At 35.9% G+C, this 18758-nt stretch overlaps 1 protein-coding gene and 2 long non-coding RNA genes across 3 annotated transcripts in view; 2 read left to right on the forward strand and 1 right to left on the reverse strand.

Moving 5' to 3' along the window:
* The window catches only part of LOC309484259, a 159585-nt gene that overhangs the window by 42091 nt on the left and 98736 nt on the right, over positions 1–18758 (forward strand). The window lies entirely within an intron of this gene.
* On the forward strand, positions 4037–5060 carry LOC309484573. Its single transcript, XR_014200923.1, has 3 exons — positions 4037–4315; positions 4416–4585; positions 4850–5060. It is a non-coding gene; the product is annotated as an uncharacterized lncRNA (long non-coding RNA).
* The window catches only part of LOC309484192 (uncharacterized protein), a 64456-nt gene continuing 58851 nt past the window's right edge, over positions 13154–18758 (reverse strand). The window contains exon 2 of the mRNA XM_082150468.1: positions 13154–13298. The gene's annotated coding sequence lies outside the window, so the exon portion shown is untranslated. The remainder of the gene's footprint in view (positions 13299–18758) is intronic.

Below are 18758 nucleotides of genomic sequence, written 5' to 3' on the forward strand. Positions count from 1 at the left end.
GTTTTATAACTACTATGTATGTTTACTGTGCAACCATTTATTAAGGGTCAGTTCACCCACAAATAAAATGCTGTCAATACTCGTCCCCGTGTCATTCCAAAATCTCCATCTCCAGAACACAAATTAAGATATTTTTTTAATGAAATCAAGAAGCTTTCCGTCCATCCATTGACAGCTTACACAACTAGCATTTTCAAGAAAGGTGGTAAAGACATGTTCAAAGTAATCCATGTGTCTCTACTGGTTAAACCTCAAATTTATGAACATAATCTACTACATTTACAAAATATTAATCTCCAGCTTGCGTTCAGCACCACAACGCATACATGTTGTATTGATGCAAGAGCAGACGTTGTGTAAACACGTGTTCAAGATTAATATTTTGTAAATAAAGTGGTAAACTATGTTGTAAATTACAACACAAACAAAGCACTCGTGTGGCTTCATAAATTGAGGCTAAACCACAGATTTGGATTTCCTGCCTGACATATTGTAAATACCACAAGCACCCGCCGTTGTCCCTCACGGACTGTGTGACTTCGCCCAAGTTTTTTTCTGTGACTAACGACTAATAACATTTTTGGTCAACTAATCCTCTTTTAGTCGACTAACGATTAGTTGAATAATATGGGGCAGCTCTAGTCTTTACTACCTTTCTGGGCCTTGAAAGTGGTAGTTGCGTAGCTGTCAATGGAGGGACAGAACGCTGTCAGACTTCATTAAAAATATCTTCATTTATGGTCTGAAGATGAACGCAAAGTATTACAGGTTTTGGAACGACATGAGGGTGAGTAAATAATGACAATTTTATTTTTGGGGTGAACTAACCCTTTAAGTTGTATGAATTGACAACAGTGTATGAGCAGAGCTAAGATGATTAAGAAAAGTGTAGGGCACATATTTCAAATAAGAGTTGTTTGGAAAAATCCTGAAGTTAGTGTTGTCTTTTCAGTAGTACGCTTTTTTTGTATTCGCAAATACAACAGTATTTGTTGTACTTTATGTATCCCTGTTACACTGCATTTCTTAATTATTACTTTCTCTTTTCCCCCATAGCAATATCAGCCCATCAGCAGCTTTTCCTAACATTTTTGAAGTTCCATAAGTTCCCTTTTTGATTTTCAGGCTAAGTTGGACCAAAAACAAAGCAAACTTTCAGCATCAGAAAGGAACAAAATTATAAGAACATTGTATGAAAGGATGGCTCAGTACATAAAGTATTCCCCATTAAAGGTACAATATACAAGAATTTTTGCCGCTAGAGGGCGCTACATTCCAAACAACAACAACGGCGTAGCTTGATGACGATGTGAAGGAGCGTGGAATGATGGGAACTGTCGTTTTAAACTCCACCGTGGATGTAAATCAGTCAGACGGGAATCGAAAAATCATGTTCATGGATGAGGCTAAGTTCTGTTTTTATAAATGTTGCGTTTAATGACATGCTTTTAGTGGCGAGGCTGGCGTGGTTCAGCGCGGTCTGTGATGGGAGAGAAAAGAGACGAGCAAGTAGGTCAAGTGCAAATGCACCTGTGTCTTATTGCAGTGATCGGCGTGGAGAGACCGCTTATAAGCCGCGCTGGAACGAGAGAGAGACTGGAGAGAAAATTGGACGCAGAGGAAGAAAACCGGTGGATCCGAGCTCTCATTTTTGAACTGTTTTGTGCCGTCGCGGTTGCCACAGTGAATGCGCGTTGTGCGCGGCTTTTGTTTGTTTTGCTTTATTTTAATAAAGTACGAGTCCCAGTCACGACGACGCGTCTTCTTCCTTCCTGACTCTTAAACCTCATCACACTTTTATTTCATTAAAATGAATTAACCGCAAGAAAAGTAAGGTTTAATACTTCATAGATGTTACTGTATTTGTTGAATTCATTGTTGTGATAACGCTGCGCAGTTTTACATGTTCTAAACAATTGTTGTAAAAGTACATTCGAACATGCCCACATCATTTGCCAAAATACTGATTAATCTTTATGTATAACACATGCTATGTTTATTTACATGGCCATAAACACCAGACGTGATAAACAATGTCAATAAACTAAACACAAATCTAAAGCAATAATACTTTCCTTACATAAACATAACTATTACCGAATGCTACATTTGGAAAATATAAAATTAAGCATGCTTTGTCGACAGAACCAGCTGCAATCGGTAAAGAATAATTGTGTCCCATAACGACTGCAAGAAACAAGCTAAAGTTTGTAGCTTGATAGACGCTACAACTACAACTTTCGCATTTGTCCAGGACTCCACGCAGTACGAGCGGAAACCGAGGGTGACGCGGATATGACGCAATTGACTGGCGACTCCCAGCTCCCCCCTGCTCTAACGCCCCGTTTCCTTGGTTAAAATCGCAATTTTCTCACGATTTAAAAATAGTTGGAAACATTTGGGATATTGTAAGTAATCAACTTAACAAAATATTTAACACTGGCCTTGAGATTTTGGGATATTTTAATGCAAAATTCTTACATATTGTACCTTTAACTGTGCCAAGGTCTTACCCAGATAGCAAGTACATTTGGGCCGATTCCGGCTGAAATGCGCTAGTGTCGGCTCAGTGTCGGCATCGGTGAAAAGATAATGGGCCAGAGTCGTGCCGACTGTGTACACAACACTTCTGGCTGACATACGGCTTTAATGAAGGGCCAGTGTCGGCTTAAAGCATTTGTACTCGCGCTGGCTCATATACGGCTTTTTATGATGGGCCAGTGTTATGGGCTGAAATATGTGCCACCAGAAACTGAATTTGAATCATTTATATTTGAATTTGAATTGCTAAACTTGAATAATTGCAGTGAAAAACTGAATTTGAATCACATAATTTTAAATTGTATTGTTTAATTTGAATAATTGCATTGAAAAACTGAATCTGAATTGTATCATTTGAAATTGAATTTATTTGTTTGGAACTGAAGTCAAATACATTTTGATCCTCACTGAAAATTCAACTCTCTATATATCCTCACATTCAGTTCTCACAATTCAGATTCAGATCACCAAATTCAATTTCAAGTTACTGTGACAGACATCCGGGTAGTTGGAGGATGAGCAATCGAGCGCAGATCGATATCGATAGATAGAGTTCAGTGTCGCAGGATCATCCCTCAGCACTAAATATGCCAGACGTTTCACTATATATAAAGCGCAAAATAAACTAGAAGCATGCAACGTCGTTAAGTTTTAAATAAGAAAACAAAAACAAAACAAAAACGCGTTGTCCATATTCAGTATCTGCGGTCAGATGAGATGTTGTCTATACTCTATAGTTATTTTCATAACTTGATACGAAATAAAAGTCTCTCACCTCAGAAAACTAAATTTCATGTCCTGTCAGTCGTTATACTGCGCTCGTAGCCTGCACTCACTTTAACAGTTCTTGTAAGTATTGTGTATCACCATGGTAACTGTAGTTTCCATAACCCCAAAATGCCACTTATTAGTTATTTTGTATATGTTTAAATGACTGAGGTGGCTCATACCAAGATTGTATTAACAACAACTAGTTGGGACTGCTGTTTAATAGCTTAACCTCGTAGGCCTACTGCTTATTGTTTCATATTCTTACAATTTATTTGTATATTAAGTAAAGGGGGACAGTACTTGTGTGTGTCAACAATTTTTGTATAAACACATGTATTATAATATAGGCCTATATAATTCCTAAAAAGGTGGGTCGCGGCTTGATGACCATGAAGAAATGCGGGTCCCATGGCCAAACTATTCAAAAAATAAATTGTAAATTGTAAAAAGTAAATTGTGATAATCGTAATTAATTACAATTTCAAGGGAATAATCGACAATTATGATTTTTGTCATAATCGTGCAGCCCTACTCTGAGGTACCCCTTTTTAAAGGACAAAGAGTGCAATGGATATGTAAGTAGATAAGTAAATATCCTAGTTTTGGTTCTGTTCATAGGTTGTTCTTTTGTGTAAAAAACAAACAAACAAATATTTTAAATAGCACATGGCACATGTCTCTGAAACGTAAGTTTAAATTTATCATTATAAAAAGTGAAAAGATGCAAACATTTTAATTATTTTCTTGCCTAGAATTTAGAAATAATATTCTACTTGATTGTTTTTGTCTGTGCACAAGGACATGGATGTTGTCGGGGAGGATGCTGCCTCAATAGAGGGACATGTGAAAGTCCTACAGGACCAATATCGAAAGACAGCCAGATACTCACATTGTTGAAGAGCGAATGAGGAGGACCTTTGCCTGGAGGAGGAAGAACATTACTGGTGGGATGACTGTTGAAGATGCTGTCCACAAATATCCGTTCTTGAAGAGTCCATCAGGGGTTAGTGTTCAAATTATAAAAGTACACAAACCCATTAACATGTAGGACAATGAAACTGTATAAAACCCTGATTTTCCTTATGCTTTTTAACTAATTTCAGCTTTATCAAGAAATTGGTTTGCTGTATAAGTCTCTGCGGGCACTTTTTGTGCCACTTCCAAAATTTTGGAAACATTGCATCCAGTGTGCTACAACTTGCTCAAGGGAAATCTCTTTTAGCAAAGCCCCACAAAGAAGCTAGAGAAGAATCTCTCATTGAAGACCATCTTGGTAATTAACTTTTTAAAACTTTATCCTATTTAATAAAGGGATACTTCACCCTAAAATGAAAATTTCTGCCATTGATTATTTACCCTCATGTCGTTCCAAACCTGTACGACTTTTGTTCATCTTTGTAACACAAATGAAGATATTTTTGAATTAAGTCAGAGCTTTCTGTCCCTCCATTGACCGCTACTTAACTACCACTTTCAAGGCCCAGAGAGGTAGTAGGCCTAATATCAAGTCAATATCATGTTATATCTTTTGTTTCAGGAATTGATTTCAAAGCAGCACTTCTCACGCTGCCAGCTTTGTTCCGAGAGAAGCTTGAACACTTCATTTGTGCTTGGGGAGGTGTGAATATGTTTCTTTGTCTATGACTTAAATGTCTATCATAAATGCATTTTATAATTCTTGAAATATATTTACTGCCAACATACAAATTGGGTGAATAATAATCATCTTACTCCTTATGCATGTAGATTATTTCTCATCAGTTAACTTGTATGATCATAAAATTTGATTGAGATAAAATCTAATTTGTGCTTTTGTCTTTTAGAGTGAACCGTCTTCACCATATCCAACTGTTCAAGTACATGAAGCCACTGACTGGAAGAATGTGCTTACAAGAAGAGTCATTGCAGTCGTCAGAGTTGATGGGATAGAGATCTGCCGAGCTAGTGGTGTGGATGAAGGGGCTCTTGCTGCATTTTGTGTCTATTTTGTTTTCAATTTGACACATCCATCTCACTTGATGAAACTAGTGTTTCTTCAGTGTTATGTTTTGAAACTTACTATGGATGGTGACAAGCCTCTACCTACCCCACTTACCAGAGTAATCAACCTTTTACAGTAACATCTGCAAAAATGCCTCGCCCGTTCTGTTGTCCTAAATGCTCTTGGAGAACATTAACAATTGTCAAATTAATCCAGCACATTGGTCTCATTCATGCACATGAGGCACATTTTTCAATAACTTGTGGTCTTAATGATTGTCAGAGAACGTTTTCAAAGTACGAGTCCTTTAGATGTCATGTTTACCGAAAGCATAAACACACAGTGTTACAACAGACTACGACTGATGTTCCTCTTCCTCTGTTTGAGGACGTTGAGGAAGAATGTCCTAATGATAGTGTTGCATTTTCTGCTTATTGCCAAGTATAGCTTTACTTGTTCGCTATAGCCTTGTGAAACAATTTGGATTAGATGAAATTTTGAAGCCATTGATAGATGATCTTAAAAAGCTTTCATCAGAAGGAATTACTGAACTTGTTGATGGTGTGGAATAAAAAAAAAAAAAATTGTGCAGCTGTCGCAGTTATATCTGCTGATAACCCAACGCTATCTCACGACCAATTCGTACAAATTCGTACGAATGATAAAAAGTTGGCTAATTCGTACTAATTCGTACGACCTCACTCGTACGAATTTGTACGATTTGTCTAAACCCACGTGATGGGTAGGTTTAGGGGCGGGGTCAGGGGTAGGTCATTCGTATGAATTCATACGAATTGGCCAATTCGTCAAATATGTACGATTTTGCAAAAATCGTACTAATTCGTACGAGTCAGGTCGTATGATTTCGTACGATTAAGCCACTTTGTAGAATTTGTACGTTTTCCCGTGAGATCGGGCTGGATAACCTTTCCTCTCACTTAATAGGTGGATTCAGCATGTCATTTAATGTTGGCATGGCCACACACAGCAACATTAAGATGTTTTAATGAATCCGACTTTGTTTTAAGAACTACTGATGTTCATAGATACCACTTGGAGTGTGTAAAGGAAAATCCTGACATGAAAGCCATTTATGGTGTTACCAGAGGTTGTCCTTTTGACAAACTAGACTACTTTGATGTCACAACCTCATTTCCACCGGATGTAATGCATGCAAGGTGTAGTTCCTCTAGTGTTGCGGGTTGTTTTAAGTAAAGCTCACAGAAAACATACAAGAGTTTAACGAGGAGCTGAGAAAACTTACTTTTGGACAGAATGATAAAAAAACAAACAAGCCTGTCCCTTTTTCTGAAAAACTTCTACATAGCTGGAATGTAGTAGGGTCTGCCTCACAGAAATGGTGTTTATTTCGCCTATTGCCCTTTTTGGTAGCACACAGAATCCCGGAGGGCTGTAGCTATTGGCATGTCTATCTACTTTGTCGTGAAATTTCTGGCATAGTAATGGCACCAGTTGTAAAAAAAGAATCGCTTCCCACTCTTGAGTTGTCATGTACAGTTGAATAGTTTGGTGATGTTCTCACTCCAAAATGTCATTATTTAATCCATCACTCTCGTTTGATGTTATGCTATGGGCCTTTGCGTTCTTTATGGTGTTTGAGGTTTGAAGGCAGACATCAATATTTCAAACAGGTTGCAAGCACTTTTAAAAATGTTATTGACATTTCAGCCACTTTAAGTAACCAACATCAGCTTAGACAATGTTGGGAATTGTCTTCTGTTAATATGTTGGGGGAATATGAGAAAGTTGCTGGATGTTGTGTGAGCACACCATTTCAATCTTTACCTTCAGCTCTACAGCATTCAATAAGTGTGAACAAGAAGTACAGCCATGTCAACAGCTTCAGCGAGTAACATAAGTGGAGATAAATGATGTCAAATATTGTGTTAAAGACGTGTTTACTGTGGGTCACCTGCATACAGAAGAAGTTCCATTGTATTTCCACACTAAGTACATTCTTAACATTGACACAGACTGGTTATTGTGTGGCAAGCTGTTAATTCCTGAATCCTTTTGTCGTCATTATTATTCATACTGTGTGAAATATGAGAATGAATGGACTGTCCTCTCACCAGGTGAGGAGGTTGATTACCAGGCACTAGATGCCTACAGTGTTGATGACAAATTATTAGCACTAGGTATTCTTGCTGAAGAACAACTGCCCTATGTACAGCACATGATAATTAGCTGGATATCAATTTAAAACAGTACTTTTAATAATAACAATACCTGATTTGTAAGGATTCTACAGTATAGACAATACAATTTATTGTATTCCTGTTACTTTGTTTGAAGGAGTTACGGTTTTAAAGGACTTCATAACTCTGATTATATTTGCTGAGTAATGTCTGATGAGCTTTTATGTGCGATTAACAATTCATTGTCTCGACTCACACCTGATGCTGTAAGATGATGTAATAATTCTCTTTGTAAATGAAAGTTTATAAATAAAATCTGTTAAATCTGTAAGCCAGTTTATTTAAGGACCAACATATAGGACCAACATTTCTTTGTCATTGGGGCGTACCCTGGGAATTATTTTAATAAGGTACAATTTTGTGCTTTTATTGCAGCATGCACAATCGTTCCTTGGGGTACAACATTGTCCTTTAAATGGTACAAAGTTATAAGGTACAATTTTGTACCTCACATTAAAGGTACAAAAGGGTACCCTTCAGGGTACCACCCCTGTGACGGACACTTGTACCCTAAAAGGCACAGTTTTTTTTTTTTTTTTTTTTTTTTGACAGTGTAGGTGTCCCTTGTCTTGTCATTAGTCTTGTGTGCATTTAAGCCCTCATGTTTGCCATGTGTCTTGGTCAAGTTTTGTTTCACGGTAACCATGGTTGGCAAGCGTCATGTCCACGTTTATGTTTTGAGTTCATATGCCATGCCTTTGTTTTATGTTTGATTGTGTTTTGTAAATAAACTGCACTTGGGTTCTCTACAAACTTGCCTTCAGTGGAATACCTTATGAGACTCAAGTTAAAGATGGTCAACTGATGTTCTGTTAGGGGACAAGTAGAAACTCATCCAGGTATTACACAAATTTGGGAACATGTATATGTAAATTACAGTAGTTTTGGATGGAATACTGATACAGATGCCAAGAAACTAGGAATTGATAACATAAATCCATGTTACAAATGCCTATGGTGGATCTCCAGTTGCACTAGGGGTGGGTATCGTTCAGGTTTTAATGGTATTACTACGCTTATCAATTCGGTACTTTAACGGTATTCTTATTGGTTATTTTTTATTATTTTTATATGTATATATATATTAAACAAATATAAACAATAGATAAAATATAAACAATTAAACAAAGACACACATTATATAGGCCTGCACAGTGCTTTAATTTCAGGAAGGTCTACTAACATCAGGCTACTGTTCAGATATTGTCTAAAAATAAATCTAATAAAGAAATCAAATGTAAAATAACACTGCATATTTGATCATAGATAGATTAATGCTTATTAAAGCTGAAGTTATTCAGTCAAGAGCTGTGAGTGATTTTCTCTTTTGTTGTTTGATTCGCAGTGATGGTGCAATCGTCAGGTTTATTAGACTGCTTCCCCTTTAAGACCGAGTGCAGATCTAATAGGCTACTGATGCACCATATTTTCTCCCAACTATTTCCATAACTACGTCCATTTAAGACACAAACTGTGGTTAAGTGAATCTCCAAGCCGGTCATTTGTACACATTTTTGTGTACATTTGATCGTTTAGATCATGAAACCCACACATGAAACCCAAAGCGAAGCGCGCGCCGCCTTGGGAAAAGCATCTCTTGCACAGATTTTTGTGCTTTTAATAGCTCTTTTTATAATTAAACGTGTCCCGCAATTTAGCAACAGTAGCTAGACTGCATTTTACAACAATCACCGATCGTGCTGATCCTGTCGTTAAGTTTGAGTTTTAGGGAGAAATGACAGCGTACTGCTGCGAAGGACGTTGCGCTAGACAGAATGCGGCTGTAGTTTTTAATGGTTTTATATTTTCTTTTTTTATAATCTTTGGAAGCCGAAATCTAAAATAAAATCAGACTAATATCACAGATCTAAAGTGTAACCAGGCTACGTTTGAATGTTTAGTTCTGTCCTCCGTCGTCACTCATTAAGCAGGGCTGTCATGTTGTGAGTGCTCTCTCTCTCTCTCTCTCTCTCTCTCTCTCTCTCTCTCTCTCTCTCTCTCTCTCTCTCTCTCTCGGACTGCGAATAGCAAAAAAATCTGCCCTAAGTTGCACTTGAAAATAAATAAAAAGGAAAGGTGTAGGCCTATGCCTAAATAAATAATAGTGGATCAATACTTGAAACAAAACTATTTCAATAGTATCCAAATACGGATGGGTAAAAAAAAAAAAAAAAAAAATCCAGACTCTGGGAATACAGCAGCAGCCATATATATTTCTTATTTTAAATACAGCATTGATAAGAGATTATCCAACCATGTATCTGTATTCACAAGAGAAATGATGGCAATTCTATTCGCTATGCAGTGGGTGGAAGAAATTCATCCTATAAGTGTAATAAATGTTAAGACTCAGCATTAAACAGTTTTTATAGCAGGAAATCAGCAGGATAGCCTATAGGCCTATTATGTGAAATTTTACAGAATTTATATAATCAATCAAACAGGAGTAAGAGTTACATTTTATGGATAGCTATTTAGGGATAGAAGGGAAGCTGGTCAAGACAGCATATAGAAAAGAAGAGATTGACATAGAAATTCCATTAAGTAAAACAGAAGTGAAAGGTAGGCCATTATTAAAACAGCAATTGGAAATTTAACAAGGAGTCAAAAGGGAGACACTAGCATTCAACCTAAAGTGGGGATTGCAAGAAGGGTAACAGAAACAGAAGAGACGATTATAATCAGGCTCCGTATAGGACATTCTAACCTTAATTATGCCCTGCACTGCACATTACAGGAAAAAGTGAGTCAGATTGCTGCTATTACTGTGGAATAACATGAACATGTGCTCTTACATTGTGAGGCATAGGCTAAAAAAGAGAAAGATATCAGCTTGTTGAAAAACTAAGAGATATGGAAATTAATGTCAGTTAAGAATATATTTCAGAATGCACAGAAACAGTTAAGCGTGTATGCCAATCCTTTATTAGGCCATCCCAGTAGGTGGCGGAAATGCACCTTAAGCTGGTTTGCCAACCGTCATAAAACACAAAAGAAGAAGAAGAGCTGCAGTTTCCTCTCCATATTTATTAACCCTATAAAGTCTGACATAATAATAGTCAGAAAAATAATTTTTTTTAAACGGAAAGTTTATTAAACCTTTACACGAAATATTAAAAGGTTTGCATATGCGTTGTATGTTTTATTATATATTTTTTTCTACGATAACGTGAGAATATTGAGATTATACTCGAGGATGGAAACAACACATCAATTTTATTCAAAGACCCACACTGAGCAAACATATGATTATTAATTATACTATTGATTATCATTATTTAAACTAACAGGACAACTTCTTACTAAAAAAATCCGCCTAACCCGACTAATTCACAATTAATTTTTAACCTTGTTCTAACGTTAAGACACCACTATTGTATAGTCCTTTGGTGATAACGTTGAGAAAAACCTCCCATAAAAGTTCTTCCGTTGTTGTAAACGTGTTGTGGTTAATAATCTATTTTACCAACTGTTATTTTTATGTCATATTTTGTATTTTTTCAAGCTTGGTTTTGCGGCCTGGAAGCGCACCAGAACGCGTTGGTCAGTGATGGTGTTTCTTTCTACAGGCTTTGGCGCCCTCTTCTGGCTGGTCTTCGGCATTGACAGTAATACAGTTCAATAATTTCAGCCACAAGAGGGCGCCAACATATCTTGTGTAGGCGAATAAACGAGGGAATTGTTTCCCTGTATATTGTCTAATTATATTATCTTCATTTTTGCTCTGTGAGAAAGTCCTTAATGTATAAAGAAATTTACAAATTTGCACAAACAGGCCTCCAGACCCTACATGCAATTAAATAATCAATCATTTGCTTTTATGCCCTGTGTTTGTAATATAAACTAAAAAAATAAATGATGCCATAATTAGCTTAACAGTTGTAAATATAAATTTAAAGCCCTAAATTTAGAGACAAAAGAATCTTAAAAATATGGAGAAATTATGGATTTATGGAATAATTTATTAAAATAGTTACTAGATATATTTGACTTATTAAAGCACTTAATTCATAACTATGCATTTGGATGATTTATGGTTGTCTTCTTATCAAACTGCTCATTACGTGCCATGGAGTTATAGAACATTTTTGTCTCTACACTGAGAGTAATTTAAAAGGATCCTGTCATCATTTACTCACCTTCATGTTGTTCCAGATTCGTGACTTTCTTTCTCCTGAATGTACACAATGTTTCCTGCGCAATGAAACAGAATTGTTTGGAGCCTGTCAAACATTCTGACAGCACCATAAACACACACACACACACACACACACACACACACACACACACACACACACACACACACACACACACACACACACACACACACACACACACACACACACACACACACACACACACACACACACACACACACACACACACACACACACACACACACACACATATATATATATATACTATATCTAAAATGTATTTATTACAATTACAATGCTAATTTATATATATATATATATTGTGCGAAAAACGAGGTTATTACAATTAACTAAAACTAAAACCATAAAAACATAAGTTGATAAAAGACAACATTTCTCATTTTTAAAGCACTAAAGTAACAAAATAAAAGCAAAAATAAAAAATAAATAGAAACTATATAGAAATATTTGCATTATAGACATTCCTGTAGCTCAAACAGTAGAACATGGTGCTAGCAACCCTAAGGTTCAGTTTCCAAGGGAAAGCAAGAACTGATCAAATTTTTTAAATCTAAATAATGGATTTCAAAAAAAGAAAAAAAAGAAAAGAAAAAGGTTTTACAGTTAAACCTTAGTTAGTCAAATAGCAAATAGTGGAGCTCTGCAGCCATCTACTAGTTAAAGTGATAATTTGTTACTTTTAAAACTGCATTTTTCAACAGATGGGCAAACATCTTACACTAAACAATGTCAAATTATCCATGTTATCCCCATCAATGAAATTCATAAATGTGGGGCTTTTATAAAGTGAATTTTAAATAAAAAGCTGTTTTTTTACATTTATTTATATACATTTTAAAAATCATCCCAGAACTGCACAAATGAGTAAAAACATTAATAAACTGAGTAAAATTACATTTGTTTAAATTTGTTTTGTTTTTTTAATTATTTATTTATTTGTTGCCTGGGGTAAATAGCCTATATAGCACAAGTGTGACCTCCCCTTCAGAATGATTTCTGAAGGATCATAAGACACCAAAGACTGGAGTACTTGCTGATGAAAATTCAGCTTTGCATCACAAAAATAAATTACATTTTAAAGTATATTAAAAAAGAGAACCATTATTTTAAATTGTAATAATATTTCATAATATTACTGTTTTTTTTTGTTTTAGTTTTTTTAACTGCAGGCTTGATGAGCATAAGAGACTTCTTTCAAAAACATTAAAAATAGTAATGTTTCCAAACTTTTGACTGGTACTGTATATATATATATATATATATATATATATATATATCATTCCAATTAAATATTTAGAAAAGGTTGACAACTGTACAAATTCTCATGTCATTTGGACAAAGAGAATTCTTTTTTTTTTCCTTTTTTTCAGCAAACGTAGTTTGGGGTCAAAAAGACTCTGAACAGCGCACACGGGTTACATCAAGTCACCTTCATTTATATAGTGCTTTAAACTATATAGATTGTTTCAAAGCCAATTTACAGTGATAATAGGAAATTAAAGTAACAGAGATTGTTTTGGCTTTACAGCAGCTCTAGAATAAAGTTATTGTCCAGCTAAAGTTAGTTTTGATTGATTCACTTCTGTTGCAAAGATCATTAGTTATTAACTTAGGGGCCGCTAACACAACACTGTTCTAGCAGAAAACCCTTAATGCGCTCCAACCTGCTAATCTGCACAACAGCAGTGCCTGGTGGCTCGAGAACACAAACCCAGAAATAGGTTCCAAGGTGCAAGCGTTGACATTTTTTGAAAAACGTTATAATCTCCGCATAAACTTCACAAACGTAATCTGTGAAAACGCTGACGGCGTGCACATGCGTATTACGTGTTTAGTCTATAGGTATGCGCTTTTGAATATATATATGCGCAGGCGTGTAGTCTTTCTTTACAGATTGACCTGTACAAATTACTTGTCTGGCCTTAAAAATTCATTATACAGAATTTTTTATGCGTATCCATTTTGACAACATTTTCTGTAAATGAAAGGGTAGGAGGCCTTCACAGGGACAGATGTTAAGACAACTGGATTTGTTGTTTGTTGTGTTTTCATATTCAAGAGATTATAAACTAGATGCAGGTTTTTTTGGGTTCGCATCGAATGTTCTTCGACTTTTATACATAATAAACTTGTTTAATAGAGAATAAAGAATAAAGATTGATCTGTTGAAAGCAGTTATTTTGTGTTAGGTGCCAAATGTTCTCCTCCAATTCAAATTTGACATTGAGGGGGTGCATTCAATATATTTGGCCATCGGCAAATATAGTTGCCGCACATTCAAATACAATTTTCAAGAAAAAAAAAAGAAAAAGCCTAGGGAAAATAAATGCATAACAATATTAACACGACTATATACATGAAACCATTCAGAAAAATTTGGGTTAAGAATTGCCTTGCCCTCAATTTTTTTTTTTTTTTTTGACAAAAACAAAAATGGCACTCAAACCAATCAATTAATCTTAACTTGGGAAGTAACCAAGGCAAAGTTTGTGAATAGTACAGATTACTAGATTTTTACAATTAAGTTAAGATTAAGTAAAGTTATCTAAAAAAGTGTTAGTTACAAAAACTGCAATTACAGTGCTCCTTAAAATAAAGTGTAACCCTAAATTTGCTTCCTCGTTATAGACCTTATGTAGCCCCGCCCCTTTTCAGCGCTCCGCTCGTTGTCTTTTGACTTCCGGTCTGTATTTTCACAGCGATCTTGCATATTTATGAATGAACGGCTCATTTTAAAATCTTCCCGGTCTACTGACATTTGTTAAGACATCTGCTTTAAACATTACAATCCTCATGATAGCTTTCGTTAACTTTACATTAAGTAAATCCACTTCAAAAGCTAATTACTCCTGGACAGCGATGCCATAGAAATATACAGAGCGACCGCAAAAACAGAAGTTCAAAGACAATATTCTAAAGATGGCGGCGCCCTCGCTTCTCTGGTGCATAAGGTCTATGCTGTATATAAGTTTAGGTTTTCCTTGTGTAGCATTTGTAGTTTACTGTGGTTCATCTTGGTCAGGCAGAAATGAAACTTCCCCCTATGTTGTGATGATTGTGAGGATGAGAGAGTAATTGTACCCATGAAACAACTTGAGGACATATTATTACAATCTCACTGTGCGCAGACATGTACTCCTGCAGTTGTGAATTTTGTGCCGCAGTGACTGCAGTGATGGACATCTCTCTGAGCCATGGAAATATTACTGCAGAACATTTTTCTTTACTCTTGTAAATGAGAAGCGGATCGGACAACCTTGCTACAACTGTGTTCTCAGTTGCTGGAGTGGAAAACATGACTCTATATTGAGTTATAATATCATATACAACAGACTTTACTCAAGTCATTGGGTCGGAGCGCCGCGGCGTGTTTTCGGGCCCATATTTGTAATTGCGTTTGTCAACAGCAGTCACCTGCCACACCGCGTCCCTCAACTCTGCCTTGAATATCCGTGGAGACAGTGCTGTCGCTCCTGCCCTCGGGTCGTGACATTTGCATTTGGTAAGCATCCAAAAGGCTGCGTTCACGTCGCAAGAGGACGACTGTGGAAATAAAGCCCCCTCCATCCCTCTCCCAATGCCGCAGGAATTAAAACGGAAGAAATGCAATTTAAAGACATGAAGTAAACAATCACCTAACACTTGTTTCAAGCATGGACACAATTTCCCGGGCCTTGTCCAATTCCGTCGTAGCCCGGGGCGCCGTGTGTTTTTTTTTACATGTGGTTCTACACCACTGATTAGAATGGTAATGCAGGAGCAGAATCAATCCCTATGACATTTCACACAATCAAACATTGTGTTTTCTATACTGCAGCACTTCTGTTTCCCTCTCAGAAACAAACTCGGTCTCTCTTTGCAAATCAAATGCATTGCAACACAATTACAAGAGACGGGAGACAATTACTACTCGTGCAACACAAGCAAGCAGCATCTCGAAGATGCTGTATTCGCCATGCTTGTCCCATAAATTAAAGTCTAAATTTGGCTGTTTTATTATCTATAGCTCACTAAACACGAATAATAAAAGCATTTGTTTCATTAAGAAAGATAATATGAACTTTTAAGCCTAACTGTGCAACTGCATTGCAGAGAAAGGAGAAGCAATTACACGTCGCTTTGTCAGTATGGTACAAAAACCTTTTGCCAAGGAGTGAGTTTAAATGGCTTGTGCATTTTGGAGTAAATACTCATAACTACCTTTGCAAAGATATACTATGGTCATATCATGGTATCAGATGGTCATGCCATGTTAGTCATTTTTACAGAAAAATACTGTACATTTTTTACAGTAAAAACATGTTCATTGGTTAACAGTATTACCTTTTAATACCAGTATTAAAAACTGTAAATGGTCTGACATCACATTAAACATAATTTTATTGTACAATTCTTCAAAATGTATGGGTTTTGCAAGTAAAAACTATAAATTACCATATAACTGACAGTAAAAACAAACAAACAAACAAACAAACAAAACAGTAAAAGGACATTCCCAGAAGTCCCTGCGTTAAACATCATTTATGATTCAATTTTTTATAAATAATTTAGTTTCTTCTTATTTATTTTTTATCAGTAATGCACATTAAAAGTGTTTTGTGTTAAATTTGATGTCATTTATAGTTAGTACACAACAACGATGTACTAAAAATGAAAACGTTTTTCCCTTTGCATTTTTTGCGTACAGACGACATTGTTGTCAAAATGATCCCTATTCACATAGATAAGTGAAAACGATTAAAACGCTGTATTATTCAGGTCAAAACGCATAAAAAAGTTCATGTTTTTAGTTGGAAACGGTGTCGTGTAAACGGCCCCTTAATGTTTATCACATTATTTTAGTGCCATGTGTTTTAGCCTGATGGTGTTTTTATTTGTGTGTATGACCCTGTTCAACTTCTATATAAGAGTATTAGACATGTTTACCATAAACTTAAAGGGTTAGTTCACCCAAAAATGAAAATTCTGGCAGTAATTACTCACCCTCATGTTGTTCCAACCCCGTAAGACCTACGTTCATCTTCGGAACACAAATTAAGATATTTTTGATTAAATCTGAGAACTGTCTCACTCCTCCATAGGCTTCTAAGACATTATAACTTGCTGGCCCAGAAAATGCATTAAAGACATCGTTAATATAGTCCAAGTGACTACAGTGGCTCAATCTTATGTTTATAAAGCGACGAGAATACTTTTTGTGCGAATAAATAAATAGAAATAACGACTTTATTCCACTATTCATTTCCTTCTCTCTGGGCCTCGAGTTTTTTCACGTAGTGTAACTGCGTAGCGCTTCTGTGTTGCACGTCACACACATGACCAGCGTCGGCCAATAGTGAGCCTACATGTGACTCACAACACAGAAGCGCTGCGCTAAAACACTACGTGAACTAACTCGAGAGGCCCAGAGAGAAGGAAATGAATAGTGGAATAAAGTCGTTATTTTTATTTATTTTTTGCGCACAAAATGTATTCTCGTCCCTTTATAAACTTAAGATTGAGCCACTGGAGTCACTTGGACTATATTAACGATGCCTTTAATGCATTTTCTGGGCCAGCAAGTTATAGTGTCTTAGAAGCCTATATGGAGGAGTGAGCCAGCTCTCAGATTTAATAAAAAATATCTTAATTTGTGTTCCGAAGATGAACGAAGGTCTTACGGGGTTGGAACAACATGAGGGTGAGTAATTACTGACAGAATTTTCATTTTTGGGTGAACTAACCCTTTAATGGGATATTTTTAAAAGTGTATTTTGACTTATAATCTGGGACTGAATGATTACCTAAATAATTGTGATCTGAAGCACTTCAGAGAATACTTCAGGGATAGAGTGTATTTGAATCTATTCTGCATGGGACACTGAAGTGCTGATGTGACTGAAAAAGTTGGTTGTTGTCTTACTACATCACCAGCAAGTCTCTGTTAACATGACCATATTTTAGCTATGCCATAGATTCATGTCACATGATTTCAGGCCCTGAATAAAGCACACTGTAAAAAAAATGTTGCAGCAATTAGTTATAACAACTTAAAATTTGTTGAGATAAATTAAATATCCAACTTAATAAACTAAACCAAAGTTAACTAAACTTTATATTTTAAGTAAAGTGTGAATACGTTCTTTTTTAAGTCGAAACAACACATTATTTCTTATTCTAATGTTGAAATTTAAGTTGTGATAAATAATCACAGCAAAAAATGTTTTACAATGCAGCGAAAGTGCAAGAAAAATGTATGGAAGCTTGTTTCCGAGTTTATATATCGCAATTCTGACTTTTTTTATCTGGCAATTCTGAGTTTTTCTAAACCCTCAATTGCAAGGAAAAAAAAGTACAAAATGTAAGATAAATAGTTGCAATTATTATTATTATATATATTTTTTTTTACTAGCTTCCATAGAAATGTATGGTCAGGAAAAAAAGATTCAAGCATGAATTTGCCAACAGAACAGTGGGACACATTTATTAAGTGTCATTTACTAAGTGTAAGGCAAGGCAAGTTTATTTATATAGCACATTTCATACACAATGGCAATTCAAAGTGCTTTACATAGAAGAAATTAAAATAATAAAAAGAAATAAGAATAATTAAAACAGTTTAGAAAAATAAAAAATAAAATACAGTACAAACAGTCGGACGAACATTGGCACAGTGCTCATTCAGTAAATGCATAGTTAAACAGATGTGTTTTGAGTCTGGATTTGAATGTGACTACAGTAGGAGCACATCTGATCTCCTCTGGAAGCTGGTTCCAGCTGCGGCTGGCATAATAGCTAAAAGCAGACTCGCCATGCTTAGAGTGAACCCTTGGTATTTCAAGCTGATATGATCCTAATGATCTGAGTGATCTGTTGGGTTTATATTCAGTGAGCATATCTGCAATGTATTGAGGTCCTAGGCCATTGAATGATTTATATACCAGTAATAATACTTTAAAATCAATCCTAAGTTTAACTGGGAGCCAGTGTAAAGACCTGAGGACTGGTGTGATATGTTCATATTTTCTGGTTCTGCTCAGAATCCTGGCGGCAGCGTTCTGTATGAGCTGCAACTGTCTGATGGTCTTT

Source organism: Leuciscus leuciscus, assembly GCF_965113295.1.
Source record: "Leuciscus leuciscus genome assembly, chromosome: 20".
Lineage (NCBI taxonomy): Eukaryota > Metazoa > Chordata > Actinopteri > Cypriniformes > Leuciscidae > Leuciscus > Leuciscus leuciscus.